This window comes from Balaenoptera borealis (genome assembly GCF_965194805.1).
Source record: "Balaenoptera borealis genome assembly, chromosome: 5".
Lineage (NCBI taxonomy): Eukaryota > Metazoa > Chordata > Mammalia > Artiodactyla > Balaenopteridae > Balaenoptera > Balaenoptera borealis.
Window position 1 is genome coordinate 68,682,207 of NC_138862.1, and position 24,699 is coordinate 68,706,905.

Genomic DNA, 24,699 nt, shown 5'->3' on the forward strand with positions numbered 1-24,699 from the left:
AATTGTGTTCCCACTGAAAACTCATTAATTAGCCATTCTAAAGCTGTCAGCACATTTAAATAGGTTCATAGTCTTAGAGATGTTTAGAGCTGGAAGAGAACTTTGGCAAGTCCAACATGTTTAACCCTCTCGTGTTAGAAATAAGGAGAGTGAGGTCCAGAGAGGTTAACTGACTCAACCAAGGTCACACAGCAGGCTAGTAACGAAATTGAGGCTAGAAATCCAAGTCACTGAGTTCCAGCCCAGAGACCCTCCTTCCCACTACAGCACTTTCTGAAAAGAAAGCAATGTCACCCTTCACCTTTCATCATCTATCCTTCTCCCAAAGGAGCAATTCTAGATTGAGGTATGACCCCAGTTGGAAGAAAATATAAACGTGGAATTTTAAGTAGACTTAAAAAAATAATGATATATGTACCCGAGCCAGATGATAATCAGCTGTAACATGGGCACTGTGTCTCCTGGGGGTGAGGACAGCAATGACCCTCCCCTTCCTGGGGAGGAGCAGACATATGAACTGGACCAGGAGAGCTAGAGGCTGGCTCTGTGGAGACCAGCAGCATCAGGTTAATGCAGATTCTTGGCCCCCACCTGGACATCCTGGCCCAGAATCTCTGGAGTGGGACCCAAGAATCTGCATTTTGAGTACCACAGGCTAAAAGAGGTTCTAAAAAAGAAACAACAACAAACATATACAACTATGGAAACTTGGAGAGGAAAGGAGAAAGTGTGGTCGAAGTAGACTGCTAATGAAAGGAGCAGGGGAGCAGCCCTCCAGAAGGATCTGATGGAGCAAGGGCAGGAGCTGGGCTGAGAGCAGCGTGAAGGAAGCGCAGGCACCCAGGGAGGCTCAGGCCGGGGAACCGGGGGAGTGCCTACCCTGGAGCCAAGGTTCTCAGGCACGGTGGCCGCCGGCCCAGTGGTCATGAGATAAGTATTTTCCAGGACAACGGTTTCAACCTGAGGCCCAGGCAGGAATGGCGAATGGCTCCACAGCCGTCAGTGTGCACCGGGCACTGTCCCGAGTCCTCACGTATGTTAACAAATCCAATCCTCTTTAAACTCTGTGAAGTGGGGGCACTGTTACTACCCCGTGCCACAGTGAGGAAACAGGCTAGGAAACTGGCCACAGGGCCAGTAAGTGGCAGAGCAGGGACTCGGACCTTCTCCGACTCCCCCATGCTGCCTCCTGCCTCAGGAAAAGATCAGAAGCTCGCCGTGTGGCCTGAGGTGCACAAAATTTCCCGACGGGGGGTTTATGGCATGTTTTGAGGGATGCACCTTCTCTGTGCACTGCATCCCTGGCCTCTGCCACCAAATGACAATAGGGTTCCCAAGTCACCTGTGTGTGCGGCAGTGGGTCTGACCCAGGAGCACCACCTGGGTGGGAGTCAAGGATGGCGTGGGAAGATGCCCTGAATCCCACAGGCTTGCTCTGCAAGGGACTGCGCTGGGAAGGGAGCTGGCTGGACCACAGGAGGGAGTGCCTGGGAGAAACAGGTAGATTTTTGTATCCAAGACCCCCTCAAAGCTTAGGCTACTGGGCTGCTGAAGGAGGGGTGAGGAAGGGTGATGTTGAAGCAAGAAGGAAAGGAGTGAGAAGAAGCCATAAACTCAGACACCCAAGGTGTGAAAGGGAAAGAGCCCAGGTGAGTCTGAGTGTGGGATTCACCTCACTGCCTTCAGCTGCCTTCAACATCTCCGCATTCTCTCATACGGTGGCAAAGACTGGCCATGGCTCTCAGAATTTCGGAGGGTGAGTTTTTCTGCAGAGGCCTGGGTAGCAGTAGGAGTATCATGGAAAAACAAAAGAAATGAGTCTGAGAACCAAGCCACAGACTTTGGAGAAGAAACAAGAAAATATCTGCCCTCCTCCCCATCACCATTTCTTTAAAACCCTGGCTGGTGACAGCAGAAAACTCACAAAGAGCTGCAGCCGTCCTGAATGGGCTGGGAGAGCCCTCTGTCCCGTTACGTAGGGACCCCCCCCAACCCCACCTCCTCATCAGACATGGCGTCAGGGCGGTGTGGGGAATCTTCAACCCTTTCTCTCATAGTATTCAATATACCACTGCAGCCGACTCTTCTTTTCCCACCTCTCTCTCCTGCAAAACTCCCAAGGACCAAAAATCCAGAATGTATTTGTAATGTACTGAGGAATGGGCTCACACAATATAAGTTAAGTTCCCACCCACTCATCCCCTTAGGAGCCCAGGCCTGACACTCCTGCTTTCAGCCTCACAGTGAGTGGCCAGGAAAGGTACTTAAGAGGCAGGAGTGAGCACAGATAATCCATAAAGCAGAACACTGAGAGGTGATGACATTCCTCAGGTATTTACTGGGTAACACACTCCTTTGAAAAGTCTGAAATTCTACCCCATAAGGTAAATAGATGTTGTGCTAGATGTTGTGCATCATACAAGAACAATGTAACACATACTCCTTGCCCTCCAGGAAACGAGATATGCACACAATGTCATTTTCAAAACAACATCAAAGTAAGTGTTCTACACAATAATTTCTATTGATGTTCGGAAGTGAAGGAGAGATCAGCTCAGTAACAGAAGGCAGAGGAGAGGGAACGGGCTGTGCATCGCAGCGTGTCAGGTGTCGTTAGCGAGGCCCTGGTGGGAGAAATCCAGATTCTTCTGGGACATCAAGAAAAGGTTACATTTATGCTTGCGTGACTTTGTTTAAAAAGGCAGAGACACAGGTAATACATTTTATAGAGAATCGCAAACCCAGTGGCTGACCATTTTTAAGTGTTGTTGCTTAAAGGGACAAACTTTACACTCGCTAGAAAACTCTGAAATTTGGAATGACCCACCCCAGCTTCTCTGAAGAGCAGAGATTGAGCGTGTAGACTGCAAATATGACACACCGCATGCAGCGAGGTGTCACGGCTGGCCTCCCCCCGCCAGTCTCCTACACGCTGATGGAAATTGACTGCCCCTCATCTCGGGACTGAGTGGCTGATTGCCAGTGCCAAACAAATACCGTAGCAGGTATTTGTGTTAGGATGGTGCTCTCCTAGAACAAATATTCAGATTCCCAGCCCCACCTAGACCTATCAAATCAGAATCTCACAGGCGTGGCCCAAATTCTTTCCGTAACGTTCCCCTAGAAGATCTGATGATCAGTCAGACCAAACCTCTCACTCTCTCTCTGAGAATCCAACCATGTCCTGCAAGAAAAGCCCTCCGAATGAGAGAGCCAGGCCTCTTGGACCTTTCAGAGGGCGTCTCTTGTACACTTCCCTGCCTTCAGGAAGACCAGCATGGAACACCAGAAACAGCGGAAGCTCTGGGCACTCCCCCCCCTGCCGGGGACAAGTACCATCCTGCCTGCCACCTCCCCAGCAACAAAGAACAGGTCCCGTGCCGCCCAGCAAGACCATAACCGTGCCGCCCAGCAAGACCATAACCAATCCGCCTCTCAGACCCAACTGCTCGCTACTCAACCTCTTCCTGCCCAGAGCCTTCTACCCCTGCCCCAGACGACAGCATCAGGGTCTGGTGGGGGGGTGGGCAATAATGGCTTGACAGACACAGTCCCTCCCCAGCCAGGAAGGACTTTCTCTGTCACCTGTTAAATGACACCACTGCCAGCTTCTACTTCACACGTTCTTTTTGTGATTGACTTCCCATTCCATCCTGTCTCTCTCCTAGATGTTCTTCACGTTATGTCTTGCCCCAGACTGCCTCATTGCAACTGGCTGAAGGTGGAGGATGGGAGGTAGAATAGAGACTCAGGACTCCTTAGTCACTGGAATTGACGCTCCTCACCTTCTTCCGGACAAGGGAGAGCAATGTCCTGACTTGAAACACTCCAGCCAGGGAGACCTTGGTCCCAGGAGTCTGCCCTACCCCGCAGAGGTCACCACCTCCTGTAAGCTGGCCTTAGCTTCTTTGACACTCTGTCTCCACCTCCTCAACTCCTGTGACCCTCAGTTACCAGCCCCTGTGTGGCCAGAGATGATGGGCTTGACCATTTCCCAAAAGGCTCTTCCGGTCCTGGCTCCACCCAGCACCGTCTGTGTGACCTTGGAGATGGCCTGCAACCTCTCTGAGCCTCAGCTCCCTCTTCTGGGATGGAAAAGGCTTGTCTCGGCTCAGTCTCCCCAGTTCTTGTGAGGCTTTGAACATACAACAAAATGTGAATGTGCTCCGTCAATCAGAATGCACTGTTCGCTCATGAAGGATCCACTTCATGGATCCACAGTTCACGGTCCACTGGGCTCGGAGCGTCTCCAGCTGGGAAAAGTGTCCCATTCATCTTTGTGTCCCCAGTGTCTGGTGCTGGCAAATGTCTCCTGAGGAATGGCAGGGGGTGCTACACAAACTGAATGAGGAGGGGGAAACAAAGGAGGATGGGAAAATGAAGAAAGTCAGGGATAGAAGAAATGCCCCCCTTTCCTGCCACCCTCCGGTCTCCAGGGACTAACGATGCCCCTCCACCCCTGATTAGACAGGTCACTCTTAAACATTACTCCAGCTCCAAATAGAAAAGGATGTTATTAAAGCTTTTCTGCACCCGTTTAAATAAAATATTGAACACATCCAACCTTTAAACTGAATCGAAAATCCCTTTTTGTTAACAACCCTCTAAGGTGCTTGCTTGTCCTGGCTGGTGCCACACTGAATGCTGAGACTGGGAGATTTGGAAGCTTGGAGTAGGGCCTTGGAGGGCAAGGCCTTCCTCTAACTCCTCGTTGCTTTGGTTTCCTGGAGGAACAGGCACTTAGGAGGCTGAGAGAGCCAGGATGGCAACTGAGTATTTTTAATTGAAGCAAGGACTTGTTCTTCCACACTGAGCAGCCGTCCTGGGAACCCACAGAACAATCCTACCCTCCCACCCATCAGCTCTGTTCCATGCACAAACCCTACCACCACCCCCGTTCTCAGACAGAAACACAGCCTCTCAGAAGATGAAAAGGGCAGCTGCTTTTCCCCACACACGAGCCCTGCCACTACAGTCCCAGCTGCATTTTCAGGTATTCCTCCCTTTGCATCCCAAGCCTAAACTGTAATAGAATAATTGGGATGAGATATAAAGGAGAACTCCCCACCCAGAAAAGCATGAGGAATCAGAGGGTGGTAATTTTTAGACATAAAAGAACACTCCCACAATGTTACCCTTGCCCTCTGAGCACGGGGGCAAGTTGGCAAGCCAGCATACCCTCTTGGGCACATACATCCCCACCACACACACACACACAGAGGTCTTGCTCTCGCCCCTTCCTTCCTTCCCACTCAGTGTTAGGGCTGGAGCGGGGCTTTGCTCCAAGGAGCAGAGGGCAGACAGGTGCTCTCTGGATGGTCCCACATCCACAGACTCTGACCCTCCCCTTACTCTCCAGGGGCACCAGCCTTGAGCCCCTTCACCCTCACTCCAGAGCTCCGTGATATCTGCTAAGCACTTCTCAACTTAAAACCTTGTTTCTTCCCCTTATAACAAGATACCAAGTCAAGTATCGATCTAATTTCACAAACGTCTAGTCTGTGCCAGGCAATGGACTAGACTAAGGAAAGATAAAGAAAATGTACAGGCTACTGTCAAAGTATAGTTTTCAAAATGCTCTCATTACATAACTTAATTCATTAACTTATGGGATGGTAAACGTAGCTCCAAAAAGATTTTGAAGAACAGGGGTTTATATAATCAGTAAGAAAGGCATGCAGAAATGAGTTTGTGAAGTAGAAACAAAACTGGCTAATGTCCTACAGGGCAAGAAACCAAAACTTTTGCAGTTATCTGCTCTACTGGACAGAAATCATTTGCATCTCTTCTACTGGTTAAAGATCTGTGTTATCAATCTATATGTTAACATCTAACATCATAAAATCTGGCCCCTAATCAATAATAAATTGAAAGTCAAGCAAAAGTATATCCCCCTAGAGAGTTAAATAACCTCTGGGGGGACCTGTTAGGCTGCAGTAGGAGGTCACCAGGACATGTGGTCATCCTTCTGCCTTGTTTCCAAGCTTTGGGTGCTTTTGCTTATCACCATGATCCTTGCCCTCAAGGGGCTTCCAACACCTGGTGAGGGAAGACTGCCCCACACAGTAGAGTTAAACAGTCCCAGAAGAATTACTGTTGGTTTGCTTAGGCTTGACAACAGCACTGTGTTTATATACAATGTAAATACATCTTAATCAGTTGAGATGCACACTGAAGTATCTATAGATAAAATTGCATGATGTCTGGGATTTATTTAAAAATATGCCAGGATACACAAAAGTTGGGGGGAGAATAGATGAAACAAGACGGGCAAAATATTGATAACTGTTGAAGCGAGGTAAGGGATACGTGGGAATTCGGGTATTGTTCTCTCTGTTTGGGGATAGATTCAAATTGCTGTCCTGCTGATAGTAAAACAACAACCTACCACATGTTTATTAGCTTCTCACCCATTATAAAAGCTACTCTGTTCACTGTTTTTCCTCTGTCTCCCCTGCCTAGAAAATAAACTCCATGGGGGCAGGTCTTGTCAGTTCTTCCCCCTCCCAAGCACTGGATGAGTATTCAGCCCCCGTAGGCACACAGTAGGTATCTGTTAAAGCAGCGGTCCCCAACCTTTTTGGCACCAGAGGACCGGTAGCGTGGAAGACAATTTTTCCACGGATGGGGCGTGGGGCGGAGGTGAGGAATGGGTCAGGCGGTAATGCGAGCGATGGGGAGCCGCAGATGAAGCTTTGCTCGACGGCCCGCCGCTCACCTCCTGCTGTGCGGCCCAGATCCTAACAAGCCACGGACTGGTACCGGTCCGTGGCCCAGGGGTTGGGGACCCCTGTGTTAAAGGATTGTTTGAGGTCCCCCACTGCTCAGGACCCAGGAGAAGGGGCCGCGTGCATCAGGCGGGCTTGTCCTGGCCCTGATGGGGGGGGTGGGATCAGAATGGGAGGGGACAGGGCTGAGGGAGAGCAGAGCGCGAGGAGGAGGCGGGCAGGATGGTCAGGAGGAAGGCAGGGGAGGGCAGAGTGTGAGAAATGTGGAGGATCCTAGGGGCCGAGCACTGAGAACTGGCCACTGGACTGAGTCGCCAGAAGCCCGCAGAGAAAGCCACTCGGGAAAAGTGACGGCAGCAACCGGAGTGTAAGAGACTACGGTGGGAGCTGGGCAGGGAGGTTACACAGGGGCCCCAGGCAGAGACCACACATTCGAAAACCCAGCAAACGAGAGAAAAAGCAGAGAGTAGCCCACCTGGTTGCAGGGTTTTGGAGAAGGGCCTAATTGGGCCTGTTTAGAGACTGGGGGAGAGAGGCGTGGCCATCGCAGCGGCAGGTGGGATGTAGCCCCACGGGGCGGGGGTCTCCCTGGGCCCTGGCTTCAGGAGCCGTGGTGCGGGCTGAGACCTCCAGCTGGAGTGGGCGGCCTGCCACTGCCCAGGATTTCGGGTGGGGACAGCCTGTGGGGAAGCTCTCTGCCCCCATCCGCAGGTGTGACTTTGATGTGGCTCAAGCCTCAGGGCAGAGGACACCCGAGCTTCCCACAGCTGCCCACTGCATCAGTGCCACCCAGTTTTCAAGGAGGCTGCAGGAGACGTGGGCCGGTGGCCGGGCAATCACTCTATGGACCGGGTGACTGGCAGGAAATCAAGGTGCAGCATTTCAGCCCCAGATGAAACGGAGTTTTCACCCTGAAGCCTATCAACGCGCCCACACTCCGTTCTCCACTCTCTGGGAGGGGCTCCCAGTGTGCGGAGCAGGCTTACAGACTTCTCCGACTTTCTTTCCCATTTCCTCACTTCCCCAAGGTGAAGAACACACAGCGGGGATGTCTGTAAGGAGCGGGACTGTGGGCTAAGGGAAGGGTCCATGTTATCTCTGCAGGTTCCAATTATCCAAGCTTCTTCTGCAGGACCAGGGTCCTGTGAACAGATAAGGTATGAACACAGAGCCCAAAATTTGTTCCCTCAACCCTTATACATCACACCCCACCCCACCCCTGTATCTAGAGATTTACCACCTCCATTCACACTTAAAATCAATATGTGAGAGAGAGAGAGAGAAAATAAGAGAGAACGCAGCCCCACAAAGACTCTGCCCATGTCCCCTGCTCCATTTCCAGCCACTGAGACTCACCAGTGACCTTGAAATCCTGCAGGGGGTCAGGACCCTGCTCCTCGCCCCACACTGGGAATAGAAAATCAAGGACCCTTTTCTGAGAACACGCAGCATCCATGCTTTGAAAGAGAAATCACAGGAGGGGGAAACCAGGATGTTTTCCGACTTTCGTTCCCTATTAACAACTGACCACACATTGACTGAGGCCTGGGTGTCAGGCACTGGGCTGGGCAAAGGACACAGAGACTAACTGGGCTCTCTCCCTGCCCTGGGAGTGGAGCTCACAGCATCACGCGACTGAAGCGACACAGGCAGCACCAAGTGCTGAAGGTCAAGGCAGAGAGGTGCCCCTGGGCTCTCTCCCTGCTGTCCCCGAGAGTCACCTTGGGAGCCCTAAAATACATGGATTCCCAGGCCCCACCTGGACAGATGGAACTGCTCTTTGATGGCGGGGTCTGGGCTTCAGGAGTTTTAAAAGTATCCCCAGGTGATTCTAATGTGCTGCCAGGGAGGAGAACCGTTAAACCATACATCCCCTTTCAAAATGGGCACAACGAAGGAAAATAGGGGTCAGGGCCCCAGGGAAGTGCTACCAGCTCCAATTTGTGCCTTCCCACAAAAGCATGGCACAGCAGGTATATGGGCAGTAATACCCTCCCCCAGTGGCCACCCCGGCCATTGCCAGGACAACCCAGAGTGAGAAGGGAATGCCTTGGGCTCCTTTCCCCGTAACCTTGACCTCAAGGCTGGAGAGGACCAAGAAGTTTTGCTGACCTGGAGACCTGGAGCACCCTGTCCCTCTCTTTCTGAAACTCCTTCTGAGTTCTAGTCTTGCCTTTTTAAAAACACCCCAGTATGCTGGAGGAATGGGAAGGGACAGCACCCCCGCTGAGTGTCCCAAATGTCCAGGGAAGGGAGAGACCGCAGCCGCTGATGGTGGGCACTCTGGGTGGGCATCTTCAAGCCCAACCCCAAACAGGTCTGGAGAGGAAAGTCAGAGCTTACCCTGGAGGAATGAGGGAAGTGCCCAAGGTGGCTAGCTCTGCTGGATGTGGGGCAGGGGGCACTCAGCAAGTCCAGAATTCCAGGGCTCAAGGCCAGTGTATGGTGGCCAGAGTCTCCCAGGATACCCACACTGATAGCAGGTGCTGTGCAGTGTGATGGGACAGAGCACAGAGTTTGGAAATGGACACAAGGGTTTGAAACTGCCTCTTAGTAGATGTGTGGCCTTGGACATGTTCTTTTTGGAGAATTTCTTCATCTCTAAAATGGGTATAACAGTACCAAATTCAGAATTTTTATTGGTGTAGGAATTAAATATGATCATGTACAAAAAGCAAGTAGAACAGTATCTGGCATGGAGTTCAGTAAAAAAAAGTCACAGTTGCTGGGAGAAGAAAATAAGGATGTGAATGTTCTTCAACAACAGTGAAGCACTCCATTAAAAAATGGGTTTTGTGGGCTTCCCTGGTGGCACAGTGGTTAAGAATCCGCCTGCCAAGGCAGGAGACACGGGTTCGAGCCCTGGTCTGGGAAGATCCCACATGTCACGGAGCAACTAAGCCCGTGCGCCACAACTACTGAGCCTGTGCTCTAGAGCCCGTGAGCCACAACTACTGAGCCCACGAGCCGCATCTGCTGAAGCCCACGTGCCTAGAGCCCGTGCTCCACCACAAGAGAAGCCACCGCAATGAGGAGCCCACACACCCCAACAAAGACCCAACGCAGCCAAAAATTAATAAATAAATAAAATAAATTATAAAACAAAAAACAACAAAAAAAACTGTTTAAAAAAAAAAATGGGTTTTGTCAGTATCATCATCATCGTTTAGCCCAGAGCAGGTGAAGATGAATCACCGAGACTACAAAGAGCTGGGGAGCGGCCCAGCCTGCTCCTAGGGAATGGCCCCTGCAGACATGGCAGGCGGAGCTGTGGGCAATGCTGGCAGCTCCTCGGCTACGTGGGACTAAGCAGCATCTTGCCTCCCCCAGGGTCTGTCACCTCCCTGAAGGCAAGAGCTGTGCGTTCTACACCCCTATCTCTCCAGCATCCAGCACAGTCCTGGTACATGGAGGGTGCTCAAGTCAATATTTGTCCTTACTGGACAGTCAGTCAGTCCGAGGAAGAATTAGAGAGGCTGATAGGGCAGGTCAAGGGGTCGAGTCTGTGAACTCGAAGAAGGTCCCTGTGTCCCACTATGGTGAGAGCTGTTAGAGCCCAGAGGACCGAGCGGGCAACGCCGCAGACCAGCTCGACCTTGGGCACCGCCGCCAGCCTCTGCTCTCTCTTTCCCACCCAGGCTCTTCCCTGTTGCACATGGACACACACATGGGGTGGATCGTAACACAGAGATGCTGCCATTTCCTCACCTCTCAGCATCCCCACCTGATCAAGGCCAGGTATCCCTGGTTTCTCACCTCTCACTTGGAAGTGTAAATATTATCACCAGATAATGAGAATACTAGAAGCCTGTCTCTTCAAAATCCTGAGAATGACTGTGACCTTCCCATGTCCAGAGGAGTCCATCTTCCATCAATGTCCATTGTCACTCAATGAGGAGGACCAGCTCGGCCATGAAGCCAAATTCACAATCTGGCACGGCTGAAACTCCAGAACCGCTGCAGCTCCCGCTGCCTGCACTAAATGCCATCCCAGGTCCTTCTTAGCCCTGTGAGTCTCCAGTTCACTGAAAACATCTCCACTCACAATGTAAACAAGGTTTTAAATTTAGGACCAGGAAGAATTCTGGCATAGTCCTATCAGAACAAGCCCAACAGGAGAAACGTTGGTCTCTTTGATGCCTCAAAGGATGGACCATCCACACATGCAGGCCACCCTGCAGTCTAAAGCCCAGCTTCCCTCCCATCGACCTTCACACCTTCATGAAGGGTGCCAGGTTGTGTCAGACCCATGAAACGGGTCTCCTTAACACAGATAAAATAATCTGAGACCTGCGGTGAGGAGAGCTTGATTTCTATCAGAGCTTCTGAGATGCGAGCCTCTCCAAATCTCCTCACCAGCCTCACTACTCCAAACCTCTAAGACAAATATGGGGTGTGACTTGGGCTGAACATCTGGGCTGTGCAGTCATAGGGCTGTCACTGAGGGGACTCCCTCGAAGATGGGGGGCAGGGGCACCATTCACATGGACAACCTGTCCTGGGAGCCTCCCCTCTAGTGGACAGGCCCAAGGGCCATTGTTGAAAGCACAGAAGCGGGGTGAGGGGGGCGGTTAGTAAGCCCCTTGACTGAGCTGCTGAGCCCCTTCCTCCTGCAAGCCCCCACCTGTCAGGGCTGCAAGGGAACTGAGAGAGCCAGTGAGATAGAGTGTGACCTGGGGCCAGTTACTTAACTACCAGAGCCTCCGTTTCCCCAGCCATAACATGAGGGAACAAGTCTTGAGCTGGTCCTCTGGGGATCAGGGAACATGTGTTTAGAGAGCAGAATGGCAGGCGCACTGAGCATCCAAGATGTGGTTGCCCTAGTCCAGCCTCCTTGCCACACGTGAGCAAGCACAGTGCTGTATGGGTCCAACATGGGGGACTGTGGGACATCCGGGGCTCACCCTGGGCATTGATTTACCCAGATGCCCTGTGCACATGAGAAGATAGGAGATGGAGTCTGGAGTTTGGGCAAGAACAGTGAGACTCTGAATTCACACTGGCATGGGAGGTGGGGCCTCCGTAGCGTGGCAGACTCTGCCCCAGGCCTCTGTGAAATGAACCCTTCCCCACCACCAATACACACATGCACACACAGCCTGTGACCGAAAGTTCCATCCTGGAGTCTCAGAAAGTACCCAGGACACAGGCTTCTGACAGAAGTGCAGGCCAGGGAGCAGTCACTAGAGGGCTCAGGAAGACATCGAGGCTGCTGCCTTACGGAGGTCACAGGAGAGGGCCAGCCTGGGAAGGAAGGAGGGAGGGAAGGAGGGAGGGAGGGACAGAGGCAGAGGGAGAGAGAGAGAGAAAGCACTGGGGAGGAGGGGAGAGAGACCACAGCCGTGCTATGGAAGGGTAGGACGGCTTCCCATAAAACCTTCACCATCACCTCCGCAGGACGCAGAATGACCCAGAGAAACCCAGAGCCCTGGGCCTCCCAGCAGTGACAGCACTTATGGACAACGTTCTAGCAGAAAAACACTGCATACCCCAAATGCTCGAACCCCCTAGTTTCCAACCTGCCCTCTACCACCAAACGCATTTCCCTGGTTCTGTCTGGCGCTCCTGACCCACAGGAGCCGGTAGGCAGGTACCAAGCTACTGGGAGAAGGCCATGATCAGGTGGAAAGAGCACGTGATTTGGGTTCACTGTGGCCTGGTTACCTCACCTCTATGAGTTGTGGGGTATTAGGTAAGCTTCTTAACCTCTCTGAAGTCTTTTCCTCGTGTGTAAATTGTGGGCTAACCTCTCCCTTATAGGCCTCCAGGAGTACTGAAATGAGAGACTGGCTCATGGTGGGGCGTCACACATGGTAGTTGTATTTGAGAACACAAAGCAGATCCCCCCCAGAATTAATCCCTGGGGCTGGAGGCATTTATCCATCCCTAGGGCTACCTGTGCTTTCTCCCCTGTGTGCCTTTCTGCCCCCCTCTCCTTTTCCCTCTATCAGAGTCCCTGCAGGAGGCCACAGCACCAGACTGCCAGCAGAAGGCTTAATTCACGGTCACGAAGGTTTCCCCAGACAGGTGACCAGGGCAGGAAAGAGCAGGGGACACTCACAGGCATGCCCGTCCCCCCAGTTCCTATCCCACCCAGGTCCCAGACCTGGGCGGAGCCTCCCTGGCCCTGCCCTCTCAAGGAGAGGAGTTTCTGAAGCGGGAAGCGCTTCAGACATTTAGCCCAGTAGGACAATCTCAGAGCAATCGGCTCTCCCAGCAGGACCAGGCTGTGAAGTGTAATTAAACCATGGGTTACTGAGGAGGGGCAGCCATCTTGCCAGGAGGAGCACCCCGCGGCCGCTCATCCTGCACCTGGAGCCGAGGGTCTCAGAGGTCCAGGACCACACCACCTCCCTGCATCCTCCCCCTCCTCCATCCCTCCACCCTAGCCCTGAACACCTCCAGCTAAGTCATGCCACAGTTGCCTTCAATCAGCGGTTGTAACTTCTCCTGCAGTTCATATTTGAGAGGCTTTCCCTGTATCTAACGTAACTCCTTCCTTCTACAGATTGATGGTGGGAATGGGGAGAACGGACATGGATGTGAGTTAGAATCTCACGGAAGGTGCCCTGAGAAGCGTCCTTAGAGAAGGGCAGAGGCTTGAGCCCCACCCCCCCAATCACGAGGAGGAGATGCTGTGAGGATCCTGCAGGGTGGAACCGGGGATGGGGTCATCGTGATGCATGAAGGGAAAGGGGGAACAGAAAAGCATGTGCAGCAGACGGAGGAGAGTGCGAGCTGGGAGACGGCAGCCTGCCTGGGTTGGAAGCCTGGGGATTGGCTTACTAGTTACCTAATATCGCCGTGTCTCAGTCACCCCGTCTGCAAACGCGGGTGATCAAGTCATACCTACTCTTAGGGCTTTCATGAGCTAAGATACATAGCAGAGCATTTTAAATGGCCTGGCACAACGTAAGCTCTCAGTAAACTCTAGGAAATCCTCACGACCCTCCATCCTCTCTGCAGATTGCTCAGTCCTGGGGCTTCTTCCTCCCGCATTTCTCTCAGGCTCACTCCTTCTTCTCCATTCCAACGGCCTCACTGCATCCTGGCCCCCGTCCCCACATGCAGGGCCCAGGCTGTGACCCCACCTCCCTCCCACCCTCCACATCAGGCTCCAGCTGGCCAGTCTGCTCTGCACAAGGACCAGTTTGTTTGGTACTCTCAGGCCCCAGATACTACACCAGGTGACTTGGTTTAGTAAAAGGAACTCATTTAATTCAATCCCCACGACCGCACTCTGAAGTAGGTATGATAGCCATTTCACAGATGAGGAAACTGAGCCTCAGAGAGGAGAAATACTTTGCCCAGAGTCACCCTACGAGTGAATGGGAGAGCCGGCACCTAGCACCCCTCCCCTGCCCCCAGCCAGTCAGCCCCTTGGTCACACACCTCACCTTCGCCCATGCACTTACCCCACGGAGTCACCGAGCAACAGAGAGAAGAGAAGGAGAGACTTTAGGAATGAGAGCAATGTGGGGAAGAGGAGCTGGAAGGGGGAAGAACGCTGCAAGGGAACTAACGTGGTGTCCAGGTTGGGGGACTTCTCTGGCAGGCCCTGCCCTTCTGTCTTCAGCTCATGTCTTCTCCGTGTTCACCGTCAGGGTGTGGGGTTCCACGGAAGGGTGCCTCGGGCACAGGAGGCTCCCAGGCCTGAGGCTGGGGAAAGGCCCGTGAAACCTCCAGCTGCTCCGAATGAGTTCAGGCCACTTGGCCCAGCCGCGCATCCCAGGGAACATGCAGATGAGGCTCGGAGCAGCTGTGGATCTTGCGGGAATCTTGCCAGGATCCTGGCAGGCACTAGAGGGGTTCACTTGCAGAAAGGGGTCTGAGGTGGCTTTTGCAAACCACAGAGAGGGAAAGTCCAGGTGCCAGCCGAGAGAATTCCTGAAGAGATGATAAAGGCAGGGTGGTGGACACTGGGGAAAGGCAGCTGAGACCACGGGCAGACAACACGTGTTCAGTAAAGAAGTCCTGTCAGGCAGAGCTCAGCTCCTCCACTGACAGGGCCACCAAGCTGGTAGATGAGGGAAACTGGGTTTACCTGTGTAGCTGATCTTGAAAACATGTGACAAGCTCTCTGCGAAATTGTTGCAAGCAAGCGGAAGGTGGCAGAACTAGTGGGACATGTAGCTGGTTGCACAATCGTAAGTACTCAAGGGTACTTACCAATGGTTCAAGACCTCTTGGAGGGAAGGGTCCAGGTGCATGCTGTAGGGCTCTGACCTTTCCCACCCCATTCCACATCTCATCTAGTCCTTGGATCAATATACAAAAAGCACTTGAAGCTGGGAGCAACAGCAGATATACTGGATGCCAGAATTCAAAACATCTTAATCAGCTGGAGAGGTGGACTGAATTCAGACCACATAAAATAAATTAGGGGGAAATGTAGAGTCCCAAACATAAGAGCAAAAAAGCTACAGTGCTGTCATGGGTTGAACCATGCCTCCCACCCACCCAGAAAACCTCATATGTTCAACCCCCAGTACCTCATGTTACCTTATTTGGAAACAGGGTTGTTGCAGATGTAATTAGTTAAGATGCAGTCATATTGGAGTAGAGTGGGCCCCTAATCCAGTATGAACGGTGTCCTTACAAAAGGGGAAATTTTGAGACGGACAGGCACACAGGGACAAGGCCATGTGAAGATGAAGGCAGAGATTAGAATGATGCTTCTATAAACCAAGGAATACCAAAGACTACCAGGAAACCACCAGAAGCTAGGAGAGGGGTATGGAACAGATTCTCCCTCATAGCCCTCAGAAGGAACCAATACTGCCAACACCTTGATCTGGGACTTCCAGTCTCCAGGACTATGAGACAATTCACTTCTGTTGCTTAAGCCACCCAGTTTTAGTACTTTGTTATGGCAGCCGTTGCTAATGAAAGCAAGCGCAAAGACAAAATTGGGAGATGGGGCTGAGTCACAGACTATGGTATAGAAACCTGGAGGTATCGACTGGCTATTAAGTTTAACAAAAGTCAGCAGGGCCATGTGGCTTCTAAAACCAGCCAGGGCAGATATGAGGCTGCGTTAAAGGAAGGTATGGTATCTCGACCCATGAGGGTGTGCTGACCACGCCTCACCCAGAGGACCAGACTTGGTTCTGGTGACCTCAACTTAAGACAAGTCAGAGGATGTTCAGTGTCCCATGCCCAGAGATGAAGAGACAAGTCAGAGGAGGACTAATGGAAGCAGGGGAGAGGTAGAAGGCAACTGGTCTCCAGTGTTTGAAAAGCTGTGCAGTGGGAGTGACTGGGTTTGCCTGGAATAGCCACACGTGGAAGAGATGGAGCCCATGGGGAGAGACACAGACTGCGGAGAAATAAAAGAACTTTCTATCAGACTTGTTGACCAAAAATCAACTAGGCCACCCTGTGGGGAGATGAGCTTTGTCTTTGAGGAACTGAAGACTCCACCAGCTGGTCACCGGAAAGGGACTTGTAGAGGTGACCCCAGCATCTCCCAGCTCCAAGAAGGGCCCACTCACGTTCCCTGCCTGTCTGACACCAGCAACTCAGGCTTCTTACCTACTTAAGGTTAGAGGCTGCCATGAGATGTTTTGGCCCCAAGACCTTTCATTGATGGCTTTAGTAGATAAAGTTGCATGCTGAAGGCAGAGAGTCTAGACTAGCAGACCTCATAAGATCAAGTTTGGGGCTTCCCTGGTGGTGCAGTGGTTGAGGGTCTGCCTGCCAATGCAGGGGGCACGGGTTCGGGCCCTGGTCTGGGAGGATCCCACATGCCACGGAGCGGCTGGGCCCGTGAGCCACAACTGCTGAGCCTGAGCGTCTGGAGCCTGTGCTCTGCAACAGGAGGGGCCGCGATAGTGAGAGGCCCACGCACCGCGATGAAGAGTGGCCCCCGCTTGCCGCAACCAGAGAAAGCCCTCGCACAGAAACGAAGACCCAACACAGACAAAAATAAATAAATATTTTTTTAAAAAAAGATCAAGTTTGGCAACACCCATGTCCACTGGAAGGATGCAGCCACACGTGCTCTCAAGCATAGGGGTCTTGGATAGGGGTGGGAAGGAGAGTGGCCCTGGCTCTCCATTGCCCAGGAGGGAGGGAACTGGCAGCCCAAGAGTTAACTGACCCCTCACTTGAGGGAGACCCATGCTGGTGGGCATTGTGAGGGGATACAGAGGAGCCCACACACAGGCTTCTCTTTGAGGGGCTCGAGGTAAGCTCACTGGGAAGACGGACTTCTGTAGGAAAGGCAACTGATGCTGATGAGACCCTCCTGAAGATGACCTGGCACTAATAGCCAGCATCTACATGAGCTATGCCACTTCCTTTAATCCTTTTTTAAACTAGCCCTCCCTCATTTTCCAGCACAAAAAGGAGGCTCAGAGAGGGAAAGGAACTTATGTAAAACCCACAACACAAAACCAGTCAAGCTGGGTTTGAACCCTAGTCTGTCTCATCCCCAAGCCCACACTCCTTCCAAGGTTCCACACTGCTTCCCCAGCTGAGGACTGCAGGCTGTAGTGCCACAAGCCTCCAGCGACAGAAAGAACCACCCAGGGTGGTCTAAAGCAGTGTCCCAAACTTCAGCCCGCATCAGAACGGCCTGGAGGGCTTGTTAAAGGGCAGGCTGTTGGGCCCTACCGGGGAGCTGCCGCATTAGTAGGTTGGCCCCAGAACTGTTGCATCCCTAATAGGGTCCGGGTGCTGCAGATGCTGCTGGTCAGGGACTTCACATTGGGAACCACTGCTCTGCAGTATTCAGGAAAGGAAGTGGGTACCCTCCAGCCGCAGAGCCGCAGGGAGACAGAGAGGTGTGCTGCCAGTCGATCATCTGTCTCTGGGCCAGGAGTTCCCCAACAGCATTCGAGGCAGGACTGCCCGCTGGTGCTGCTTCACTAGAACCCATCTGGTTGGGAAGATGCAGACTGTGAAAAAATCCAGCTTCCTGTACTTTCCACTCTGGAGTCTTCTGGTTCTTCCAGGATGATGAACTGTGTTCTCTTCTACAGGAAGTCCTATTATTCTGCAGTCAGCCACCATGACCCCCAGGATTTTCACCCTCTCTAAACAGACGGGCTCCCTTCACTAAGCCTTTTGTGGCTGGGTTTCCCAATCCCCTCCTGACCCTGGATGCCCTCCACTGATCACGCCTGAGTTGGCCAGGGTCCCCTCTAAAATCCACGTGCAGAAATGAGGACATAATGACCAGGGAGAACCCAATTTGGACTCTGCCCATCTCTTAGTGCCAATTAAGATGGTATTGTTTTGAGCAATCCCATCACCCTGTCGGCTCCTATGAAGCCTTCGTACAATTAAACCCCTCAGATGTTTTTCTCAGGATCTGCAGCCAAATCAAGTCGGCCCCCACCACCCCCCATCATGAACTTGAGTAATTAATTTCTGCTATCTAAATGCAACTTTCCATCTGCCCTTGCTAAATTTCATCCTGTTGGTTTAAACCCAGCATTCCAGTCTGTCAAGATCATTTTGAATATTTATTCTGTCTTTTATAGGAGGTGCCCATCACAGCCTTGTCATCAACAAATCTGATAAGCTCGCTTGCTCCAGTTTCACCCAAGTCATGGATAAAAATGTGAAGCTTCATTTTTCAGAATTTCACCTGTCACAAACCATCATCCCTTTTGGAATCCCTAATCATGCGATCATACTTCCCAAAATCAGATTTCTTACAGACTAGGGAAGGTCTGTGGGCGTGTCGTTTCTTTCCTTGGCCATCATTAACGCCAGACTGATGTGGTGTCTGTCATCTAAGCACTGTCACATCACCACCTAGTTCTTGGTCATGGTCAGAATCAAATCAGAAGGACAGTTTTGGCTGCTATTTCTCTATCTTTGGGGCAATGACAAGGTTACAGAGGCAAGAATGCAGAAGTGAATCCAGTCCTCCACTTTAAGCAGTACTTGACATCCAACAGAAGTCAGGCTGCCTCTCCCCCTATCATTACTATAGCATGCCTGCCTCCCTGACAGCCTCATAAGCCATACTGCGAAAGTAGCATCCAAATTCTTCCAAATGGGTGGGGAGGCTATAATAGGGGTATGTTATAACTTGGATCTGCTCAGCTGTAAGACACGCTGGGATATTGGCAACTGGTCGGTGAGGAGACAAGAAATGTTTTCTGGAGTGGGGTACTTGGAGAGAGGGGTGAGGACAGAATCAAGGAGGTCAAAAGGAAAAGGGAGACTTGATGAATAGCAACCCCACTCTTCTGCGATTTGTATGTGAGAACTGCCCTTCTTCTTCTGGAGAAAGTCACAGTATATGTACACGGGATGCTGATGGAGCATTTGTGTACAACTTGTTGACACCATAAGCCAAGAACGGAGAAAAGTATATGGAGCAGTTAAGTCTGTAGGGTCTGCAGTCGGACAGTCTAGGTTTAAATCCTAGTTCTACTACTTATTAGCTGTGTGACCTTGGGCAAATTGTTTTCTCTCCCAAGGTTTTTGTTTCCTCAGGTGGAAAGTGGAGACAAAAATAATATGTGCACATAAGGCACATGAGGATTAATAGAGATAAAGCATATACAAAGTTGAGCAGACTGTCTGGTACATAATAATAGCTCAGTAATAATAGCCGTTATGGAACAGTAGCTTGAAGGCAGTGCTGAGTGCTGATAGTTCCGGGGCTGGAGGTGTGAAGAAGAAAAGTCTAAGAAGGTTTAGGAAGAAACTAAAGACGCTGTGGGTTAGGGGCAGGAGAGACTTGGAGCTCACCTGAAAGGTGAGGCAGCAATCTGTGGAACTGACCTGGAGGTGGAGCCCAGGCACAAGGCTAGGTCAAGGTTTCTGACCTTCAGCTCAGATAAGGGTGAAGAAGCCAGGCTGATGCCTCAGAAAAGTTCAGTAAAAATAGTTTGTTTTTCCAGCTCTGAATATGAATATTTTTTATTGCTCTAGGAAGTCAGTCAAAAGTTGTCTAAATGGTCCATGTTAAAAAGAAGCATAAATATTCCACTTCTAGAAATCTGCTCTGAGGAAATAATCATCAATAGGCACAAAGATTTATAGACAAGGATGTTCACTGCAGCATTATTTATAACAGTAAAAAGTGGTTTACAATCTAGATGTCCAACCCACACGGGATTCGTTAAATAAATTATGGCACATCCATGAGATGAAATACCGGGCAGCCAGTGAAAAGCCCATTTGAGAAGAATACTTAAGACATGGGGAAATTACCACAATATGTGATTAAATGAAAAGGGCTGGCTACAAAACAACACAGTACAATCACAGTTTTGTTACATATCTAGAAGGAAATACCCAAAAATGCTGAATGCATTACTTTTATAAATGCTTTTTAAGAAAAAAATGATCACAAAGGAGTTACACTAGAAGGAAGCTCCCACAATCAGCTTATAATAAAAAGTCATTAAATTCAGAACACAGGAACACAAACAGTAGCTATGATCTGAATGCCAGGAGCTCTAGCTGGTACCCGGCTGTTGTGAAGGGCTGAGGGCAAAGCAGATCTGCATGCCATTGGCGTGAGGCCAGGTAGAACCTAGGAAAGATTTAGGTCAGTGGCTCTCAACCATGGTTGCATTTTAGGAGCTCAAAAAAAAAAAATCAATGCCCAGGTTCCAATCTCAGGGATTCTGACTTAATTAAGAGCTGGTCGTCTATATTTTTTTCAAAGCGTTCCAGGTGATTCTGAAGGAGCCAGTGAATTAGAGTTGAGTGGGACCAAGCTACTGTTACCCGTATACAGAGTTGACTTGAGCCTTGCTCTCTAGACTGAGCCCAGCATGTGAAGAGAGACCCACTCTGGAAGCTAGAGAGATGCTAAAAGGGAGCAGGCGGCCCCAAGGCACCTGGTCTATGCAGGAAAATGACCCTCAGCCTTGGGGGACATTCACAGAAGTGCTCCTTTGAGCTGACCTGTTTGGGAGCTTTTACCACAAGGACACTGCTCTTGGCTCAGACTCCTCTTCGCTCAGACTCTTGATGGGGCCCATAGCTGACTCCATAAAATCAAGTGCAGGTGGCTCTACAAACGGGAGAGGGAAGAAAATCAAGATGCTGGGAAATCTACAGGGATCTGACTCTGCAGAAGCCGGAGCTAGCGGTATTTTCCTCTCTCCTGCTTTTGGGCAGAAACACACCCCAGCCAACAGAGCAAGGTGTGAACCTTAAAGGCAGTCTGCTTTGGGTGGATGAGGCCTCTCGGAGGGCTCCTAGTTTCCCTCAGGTGCCTTGAGGGAAGAGGAGCAGAGGGAAGAGGCTGCTAGAAACAAAAGTTTGTATTAAATGATAAGATCTCCCCAGCTTCTCACTACAGGTATAAGTTACTCAAGCCACCAAAAGAAGGGAAATAAGAGTCCTGGGTCAGGTGCTTTGCCCACTGGATCCACCTATCCCTGAATAATTAAGAGCCAACTGAGGCTCTTTTGTACTCCTTAAAGCAGGGCTCCTTGGGGGGCCTTCAGGGCAATGACTAGGGCAGCAAGGAGGGAGTTTTGGCCCAGGTGGACCAGTGCGGATGGCAAGGAGGGATGGATCTAAATTGCTACCCTACCAGACATTTCCCTGAAGTTGCCTCCCTAGAGGCAGCCTCCTGTCAATTCTGGCAGAACAGAGCCGCAGGTAACTCAAAATACTGGATGATCAAACTGTAACATAGCTGTGCAATGCATTGTATCTGTGTTCATATGTGAATGTATATGAGTATATTTACATACACACGTATACCTGATATATAGCGGATTTACCTTCCTAATGATGTTTGGCTCAGGTGGAGGCTAAAAGGACAACGCACTTTCTGAAGATACTGGCAATCAGGTGGGTTTCCAACAGTGGGGCTGGCTGTAACTAGAAACTGGCCTGAGACTAAATATTCCCCACAAATAATTCACAAAAAAAGAAATGAACCACTCCTGGAAAATCAAGAAGTGATGGTAATCTCCATTCAAGATGGAGAAGCCTCCCTTGTTTCTAACCCAGCTTCCTCCTTGGGGAATTTAAACCTATCTCCTCTAATTTGATCCTCAGGAGATAGCAGAACAGATGGTCACCAGCCATCCTCCAGTACCAGCCCTTCCTATCACAGAACAGGCCAGAGACATTCTTGGTTCAAATGCAAAGACATTCTGATAGTACGGACAAGGCTTCAAATTCAAACGAGTTCCAGGTGCAAGTCTGATTAAGTCATCCTTATTAATCGCAGATCAATGAGGGAAGTGTCACGGTGGGACTCAGCACACAGCACTGCCTTTAAAGCTCAGGGGAAGCCTAACGGAATCCTTGTTCTCCTGTTTCAAGTCAGAGTGGAGGAGGATGCGAAGCCCAACTGTTGGGAAGTGTGCTCAAGGTCAAACTCTCCCATGCCCAGTCGCCATCCCTCCCAGGTCCCTCGTCCTGCTTTCCCCACTGTTCCGAGCTGCAAATTGGATAGGAAGCCATCTTTTTTTCCTTTTCCCACTCTGGAGGTACCAAGTGTAGTCATTGCTCATTGGTGAGTCCCTGACTAATGTCAGGATTAAAGAGTGCATTCTGCAAGGTTTGGTTTTCATCTCTCATGCTCACTAAAGCAGAGGGAGGGAAGCAGACATGGCAGAGCCACAGAATGTTTGGCACCCCCCTTCCCTTTCAGAACTCTGCTCCCAGCTGGTACTTTCTAGCATTTAAGCAGGTTATAGGGGAATTTTTTTCAGAAAGAAAATCTTGGAGGAGATTCCTCCATCTGAGATAGAAAGTGACATACACAAAGATCCCCTTCCAGACTACCCATCAGAGAGCCATCTCTTCAGTTAAGGCAGATGTCATCAAACCAAAAGTCAGAGAGAGGGAGGTCCACAAAAACACAGCAGTATGCCAGTGAAATCCACGTGTTGCCCACATAAGCTCTAAAAGAAGAGCTCAGTTCAGTCAATTCAATGAAACTCCATTAGTCAAGACACTTGCTTTGGCTTCTAGTCATACATTTAAGACAAGTTAGTTAAGCTTTGTCATAAATTTAAGACCAACTTAGTGATGGCTAAACTCAAATGCAAAGATCTGAATGTGAAGAAAACTCATTATTTCCAACACACACACACACACACACACAAACACACACAGAGTCACCAGGTGACGAAGACAAGCTAGTGATCAAGGTGACTGGATGAGGCAAAGGATGATCGCAAGACTCACTGGGGTTCAGACACTGATGTATAAATAACCAAATACTCCCTCCCAATAGTTCTCTTCCTCAGATCTTCAGGTACCTGGCTTTGCCTCTGTCCACACCACAGGTACAAGGTAGGTGTTCAGCCCCACTTGATGAGTGAGGAATCTGAGGCATGGAGAGGGGACTTGGTGCTGAGGGAAGTGCTAAGGTGGTGGAATACTAGCCCTCTCAGCCCTCCCCCAAACCCTAGACCCCAAGTCCTTTGGACAACTCCATATTAGCTGTCAGGTCACCTGAACAAACCCACAGGGAAAAAAAAACCCACAATAAATTCTATCACAGCAGTGGAGGCAATGCCAGTAATTGTGTTTTCCTAGTCACGCTGATTCACCTCCATCCTGGAGATCAGAGACATGTCTTATCTACTGTTGCATCCATAGCTTCTAGTACCTGGCACATAATAGGTGGTCGATAAATAGTGAACATGTGAGTTTAGTCCCACTGTTGGTCTTTTTTACCTTGTATCCACTCAGTAACAGAGCCAACACTTGAGGACCATGAGGAACATCTAGCTGCTGGGGGTGTGGGGGGGACATTGAAGCTCAGCCCTGGGGCCTTTAAGGCTATATAACAAGGAGACATGCACTTCTAATCAGGGATCTTGTCCTTTGCCTTCTGTGTCCATTCTACCACCTCAATCCTCAATAAAAGTAGTGAAATTTGTTGACTGTATGGTATTGACCTGAATTGATATCTTCTTGGCTTTCCCTGTGGGGTAGAGGAGGGTGGCCAAGATTAAGAACAGGAGTATCATGATCAGTGTTCAAAAGAATTGGACCCGAGAGCATCTTCTTCCCAAGTGTACACACTCCATCCACCAATCTACAGCCTTGCCACGCTGATCCTCCCTAAATGTCTGCTAGCCCTCTGCCCCCTTTGCTGGGGCTCCCCTTCCCCTTTTCAGACCCACACTCAGGGATCAGGGCTTTCTGGATATTCCTTGGGATTCCTGAACATCCTATGTGAGCTTCCAGTTTTTTCTCATCCAATCCCTGCATAAGACTTTACTACATCAGGGGAAGCAAAAAGTCATGGTTGGATTTTTTTTCTCTTTTTGTAAAAAATAAAACTGGTTTATACCCAGTGGGCTGGGTGGGGAGGGGCAGGAGACCTGAGTTCCAGTCCTGCCTCTGAGTCCAGGAACCTTGTATCAATGTAAAGTGCTAGATTTGTATTAAGATAAGATGGCTCCCTGACCTCAAGGAACTCATCATCTCACAGTAGAATCCTAGTGGGCCCTGAGAGTCAGGGTGAGTAGGGGGGCAGCAGGTGACAGGTAGGACCAGGCTGTGGGATGTTCCAATCAATGCCCAAAGTACAGGACAACATGCACACAGAGAGAGAAGATCACTTAAAACTGTAATTTCTAGATCTCTAGTCTGCAGAGTGATCAAGTGGCAAACTCCCTCTCTCTCTCTTTGATATTTTATCCCCCTTCCTCCTCGGTTGGTAATCTAAATTTGGGGCAGGGTACTGGCGGGTTTTTCCAAGCTGCTTCTTAATCTGCCCCCCTTTTCCTAGTTGTGAGGTCCAGTTCTCAGGCTCAAGTTCCCCTCTTCCCCTTCCTCAAGGTCATCTATCCTGGTTCAGAAAAGGTGAGAGCCCACTTTTGAATGTCACGAAGAACTGGGGCGGGGGGCGGTGCGGTAAATGAGAAGGAATGGAAGAGAACAGGCTAAAAGATGAGGGAAAGTAGGGGCGGGGAGGACAGAGAGGCGGGCCAGAAGGGCCTGAAGGGAGACGCCGCTGACGCTGCCGAAGGAGCTGGATGAGGCCGAAGTGGTGGGGATGGGAGGGGGAGTG

At 50.6% G+C, this 24,699-nt stretch overlaps 1 protein-coding gene across 4 annotated transcripts in view; it reads right to left on the reverse strand.

Annotated features, from left to right (window-relative positions):
- Positions 1 to 24,699, reverse strand: part of SEMA5B (semaphorin 5B) — a 133,662-nt gene that overhangs the window by 89,850 nt on the left and 19,113 nt on the right. Inside the window, exon 1 of one of the 4 annotated variants that reach the window (XM_082394871.1) lies at positions 1,673 to 2,600. The exons of the other annotated variants lie outside the window; for them this stretch is intronic. The gene's annotated coding sequence lies outside the window, so the exon portion shown is untranslated. Of the gene's footprint in view, positions 1 to 1,672; positions 2,601 to 24,699 lie in introns of those variants that run through there. 4 annotated transcript variants of the gene reach the window in all.